The following is a 5,991-nucleotide window of genomic DNA, read 5'->3' on the forward strand; positions in this document are numbered from 1 at the left end:
GGAAGAGCCAATCGAAAAGAAACCGGATTAAGAATCTCCAAAATCTTGTAAGGTCCAATAAATCTTGGCTTGAACTTTGGAGAAGCCACCTTCATAGAGATATTCTTTGATGACAACCAAACCATATCACCCACTTTAAACCGTGGACCAATGGTCCTATGCCGGTTAGAAAACCGCTGGGCCTTTTCCTGGGAGAGAGACAACTTATCCACTACTTGGTCCCAAATCTGCTGCATTCTCTCTACCACAGTGTCAACACCTGGGCAGGCTGAAGATTCCACTTGCCCTGAAGAAAATCGAGGATGAAACCCAAAGTTACAGAAAAAGGGAGACATCAAGGTGGCAGAACTAGCTCTTAATTAAAGCGAATTCGGCCAAGGGCAAAAATGAAACCCAATCATCCTGATCAGCAGATATAAAACATCTCAAATAGGACTCCAAAGTCTGGTTGGTTCTCTCCGTCTGCCCATTGGTCTGAGGGTGAAACGCAGAGGAGAAGGACAACTGAATTCCCAGCTTGGAACAAAAGGCTTTCCAGAATCTGGAAACAAACTGAACTCTTCTGTCTGATACAATGTTCTCAGGAATCCCATGCAACCGAACCACCTGTTGTAAAATCAAGGGTACCAACTGTCTTGCTAAATTTTCTCCCAAATTAGGTTATTTACCTTAACTTACGTAGCGCTCACTGACATCCCAGCCAGGCAAAGATTATTGACAATCTTTTATTTTAGCAAGCAATCATTTTGTTTTACATAGCACATGAATAGTCTCATTGATTTAAAAATGACAGTTATGACATGAAAGATTTCAGCATCAATAATAATTACCGAGTTATTGTAGCATCACCCTTCGCATCGGGGGACCTCGATCAGCGGGAAGGGGTTCTCCTCGGTCAGCATCACAGACTAAGTGCGTCCACTTGAATCGTCTGGAAAGTCCCCACCCGCTGAGGAGGTCAGTACTTTTTATAATATTAATTGGAATGATCACGCACTGACATGCGCAGTGACTTGTTTTTTTCACATTCCTCCTTTATCTCAGTTGGTTTGGTTCTCACATTCCTCCCTTCCAACTCCCACAACAATGCTGGGGCAGGTGGTTGCTTTTCACATTCCTGAGTGTGTGCTCTCCTCATGGTAGGAAAAGTTCAGATTCTGGTCACAATCCATAGTATCCAGATGGATGTTTCAATGTACTGCAATCACTACCTTATTGACTGGATGCCTATCTATACCAGTCTCTCACTCATGCATATCCCATTTGTATCACAATCGGTCCTTGATTGCAGTCTTTTAAACACCATCTTTATAGGACACCATGAGCACTTGTGGTTTCTTGCAACACATTTTGTAAGCTATATAGCAATTCCATATGGATAATAGAATCACTACAATAGCCATCACCAACACGGGATGAATCAGCCAATTCAATAATTTGGTAGCTGAGGGCGAATACCCTAGAAAAATATCATACCAATGATGAGAGGTAGCATCTGTTATGACAGAGCTCATTCTTAACAATTTTCCCCGCTACTATAGTTGTACTTATAATATATTGCTGTAAACTTTTATTAAGCATTGCTAAATAATGCTTGATTACTGATCATATCCAAAGTAACATCACATGATAAATCATGTATTCTATTTTTTGTATCTATATATGGACCATTAAATCGAGGCATTCAATAATACAAATTTTCTGATACCTCCAATATCAATGGGGCCACTACATATCTACACATTACATCTGATTTGGTAACATTACATACATAAATTACTCCAGTACAATATATATAATTGCAAACCATTTTGGAGAATTGTATTGATCACGGTCCTCCACGCTTGTTCATTAAATTAAATTTGTTAGTAACATTCTGTAAATTCAGCATAATAGTGTCTATCCCAATCTGCATGCTAACTGGCTGCCATATTGTAGGCATCCGCTTATCTTGCAAAGTCAAAACATCTTCAACATCATTTATTTCAACCTTTCCAGTATTCTTGTGCACCGCATATATAGATCGGTATCTCCTTTGATTTCAGGGCTCCAGCCCAGAAAGTTCCATCAAATGCAATATTTAGAAAGTAACACCTTTGATATACTTCACAAATAAAATTATCTTGATTCCTGGATTTGGTCGAATTGACCCATCCCCATCCCATCATTCCTTTTCTGGTATTCGTCACCTTTTTCCCCGACGTCCGAGCGTCACTTTAAGGAACTGCCAAATTCACGATACCAAGGATTCCAAGGGTTGTCAACAGTTTTTGATTCTAAAATAAAACTAAAACAGTATTATTCCCGCAAATCACACTTCCACTCCTGGCCTCGGAACGTATTCCTTCCTGAATTTTGTAGTCAGACAGATTCCAGGAGTCCAGGCACCGATGCTGTCCAAACACGCGAGCCCAAGGATTCCACTTAACCATATTTGAAGATTTGGAATCTATAAAATCAATAATCAACGTTATTCTCTCAAATAACATTTTTCTTGTGGGATATATTCCCATTTTTCTACTCCTGGCCTCATAATTAACAGGGTATGGTCTTTGCCTATTGCTATCACTTCAGCCTCTGAAGGCGGTCCTTGGGTATTTTGAACCCAGATTTTGGCTCCCACATTAGTGATGTTAGAAGAGCCAAAACCTTTTGAGCCTCTGATCGTTAATTCTGAAGGGGCTGTTCCCTCTTGCACATCTGACAAATTTATTGGAATCAAAAGCATTTGCGCAATACGCTGTCCTTTCTCCAAAATTAGAGGCTCATTCCCCAAATTTATCATTAATACTTTAATTTCTCCTTGATAATCTGCATCTATGACTCCTCCCACCACCATGGCCCCCTTTAATGCCAAACTAGACCTAGTGGCTATCTGTCCATAGTGGTCCTTTGGAATCTGACACCCCAATCCTGTAGCTATTGGTTTTACTTTCCCCTGTGGGATCACAACAGTTTCCAATGCACTCAAATCCAAACCTGCTGAATGTGGAGTCGCTCGTTCCGGTATTCGTGCTTCTTGATCAGTTTTCCACCATATGACGGACCTTATCAGGTGTGCCTCATGTATGGTGAGATTGGGTGTAAGCATCCTCATGAGAGGAGTCATGGAGTCTGTGATAGGCCTGTTGTTAATTATCTGCAAAGCCTCACTCAAATTGTCTCTCCATTGTCCATACTGTGTATCAGATTGATTAAGTTTTCTCAATGTGGATTTTAATAATCCATTCATTCTTTCCACCAAACCTGCTGCTTGTGGATGAAACAAACATTCTAATGAGTCAACAGGGACATGTGCATCAACATAAAAAACAGCACTTTTAGTAACCTGAATTATTTCCTCAATACTCTGCCAAATCTCCTTAGCCCACACCTCTTTTCCATGAATCTGCCAATCATGTTTTTTATCCCATGATCCAAGTAGCTAATCCATTAGCCACTGACCATGAATCAGTGTACAGATAACATTCTGAAACTTGTTCATGTTTCAAAGCCAAAAAAAACCAACCCATATAATTCAGCATATTGACTGCTTTTCCATTTTCTTTTCCAGTATTCCAGGAACTTTTACTGCAGTTTTTTTTTTCCAGCTACATTCTGATAATGTTCTCACTTGTCTTTTTACAACCAGGTGTTACATTCTAACACCACTTTCTGCCCTCCTACTTCTGTTATCTTTTGTTTTAACTGAGAGCATTTCCTCTGCATTTGTTGATTCCGCTCATGCATCGCGCGATATGCACTGAGCAGAATCCAAGTTCGTCGCCCTAAAGACACAACATCACCCGCCTTGGCGGGGACACCCATGAGTACATTAACAACATCATGGGTTAACTGCATCACCTGCCTTTGCAGGGAAAACCTCGAGTAACTAAACAACATCGAGGGGTTATCTGCCTCACCTGCCTTTGCAGGGATCCCCATGAGTAAACCAACAACATCATGGGTTAACTGCATCACCTGCCTTTGCAGGGAAAACCTCGAGTAACTAAACAACATCGAGGGGTTATCTGCATCACCTGCCTTTGCAGGGATCCCCATGAGTAAACCAACAACATCATGGGTTAACTACATCACCTGCCTTTGCAGGGAAAACCTCGAGTAACTAAACAACATCGAGGGGTTATCTGCCTCACCTGCCTTTGCAGGGATCCCCATGAGTAAACCAACAACATCATGGGTTAACTGCATCACCTGCCTTTGCAGGGAAAACCTCGAGTAACTAAACAACAACGAGGGGTTATCTGCCTCACCTGCCTTTGCAGGGATCCCCATGAGTAAACCAACAACATCATGGGTTAACTACATCACCTGCCTTTGCAGGGAAAACCTCGAGTAACTAAACAACATCGAGGGGTTATCTGCCTCACCTGCCTTTGCAGGGATCCCCATGAGTAAACCAACAACATCATGGGGCTCTGAGCCCTTGAGCTTATTATCCTATGCCTCTGCAAGTCCACTACTCCCCAATTCATGCGCTATTATATCATACAGAGCTTCGGTCCAGCCAGGAACCACCGGTTTTTCCTCAACTTTTCTTTATTACTTCGCCTGAACATTGTAACAAAAATTTGGCAAAATGCCAAATGCTGATTTTTTGCACAAAGAAACCTTAACTAATATTCCGTATTTTGACAAAAATAGAATTTCAAAATTATATTCAGGCAAAAAGTTATTTAGGATTTTCCAAAATTGGCTTTCTGCCAAATAGACGCAACCTATCACAACTTTACAATTATCACTTCTCCAGACTATAGAACATACCAAAAACCTTCCTAGTTACAACTACAAAAATCTTTTTACTCAAAAGCCTGAAATTTGAAAAATCCTGCCGACTACGCCAATTTATGTCTTGCTAAATTTTCTCCCAAATTAGGTTATTTACCTTAACTTACGTAGCGCTCACTGACATCCCAGCCAGGCAAAGATTATTGACAATCTTTTATTTTAGCAAGCAATCATTTTGTTTTACATAGCACATGAATAGTCTCATTGATTTAAAAATGACAGTTATGACATGAAAGATTTCAGCATCAATAATAATTACCGAGTTATTGTAGCATCACCCTTCACATCGGGGGACCTCGATCAGCGGGAAGGGGTTCTCCTCGGTCAGCATCACAGACTAAGTGCGTTCACTTGAATCGTCTGGAAAGTCCCCACCCGCTGAGGAGGTCAGTACTTTTTATAATATTAATTGGAATGATCACGCACTGACATGCGCAGTGACTTGTTTTTTTCACATTCCTCCTTTATCTCAGTTGGTTTGGTTCTCACATTCCTCCCTTCCAACTCCCACAACAATGCCGGGGCAGGTGGTTGCTTTTCACATTCCTGAGTGTGTGCTCTCCTCATGGTAGGAAAAGTTCAGATTCTGGTCACAATCCATAGTATCCAGATGGATGTTTCAATGTACTGCAATCACTACCTTATTGACTGGATGCCTATCTATACCAGTCTCTCGCTCATGCATATCCCATTTGTATCACACCAACTCTGAGGAAGATGGCAACTTTGGGAGTGGTACAAGATGGACCATCTTAGAGAATCTATCACAAATCACCCAGATAACAGTCATTCTCTGAGAGACAGGAAGATCAGAAATAAAATCCATTGAAATATGGGTCCATGGCCTCTTAGGCACCGGCAAGGGCATCAACAACCCACTAGAGAAAGAACAGGGTATAGACCGGGAACAAGTCCCACAGGACTGCACAAAATTCCTGACATCACGAGATAAGGCAGGCCACCAAAAAGACCGACTCACCAAATCTCTGGTACCAAAAATACCTGGATGACCAGCCAATGCAGAGCAATGAACTTCAGACATGACTCTCTTCCTCCACTGGTCAGGAACATACAATTTTCCCATAGGACAACGCTCAAGTTTGTCCTCCTGGAATTCTTCCAGAGCACGTCTCAAATCGGACGAGATGGCAGAAAGAACTACCCCCTCACCTAGGATGGTAGTAGGCTTGGTCACAATAGGAG

The 5,991-nt window shown here is 41.5% G+C and overlaps 1 long non-coding RNA gene across 1 annotated transcript; it reads right to left on the bottom strand.

Annotated features, from left to right (window-relative positions):
• Positions 1 to 711: 711 nt before the first annotated feature.
• Positions 712 to 5,471, bottom strand: LOC141100143 (uncharacterized). The gene is made up of 2 exons (XR_012234611.1): positions 2,980 to 5,471; positions 712 to 2,449 (listed from the first exon to the last, which is right to left on the bottom strand). It is a non-coding gene; the product is annotated as an uncharacterized lncRNA (long non-coding RNA).
• Positions 5,472 to 5,991: the final 520 nt, after the last annotated feature.

The sequence above is a fragment of the Dendrobates tinctorius genome, unplaced genomic scaffold, assembly GCF_039654945.1.
Source record: "Dendrobates tinctorius isolate UK_male_01 unplaced genomic scaffold, ASM3965494v1 ptg000103l, whole genome shotgun sequence".
In the NCBI taxonomy this organism is placed as follows: domain Eukaryota; kingdom Metazoa; phylum Chordata; class Amphibia; order Anura; family Dendrobatidae; genus Dendrobates; species Dendrobates tinctorius.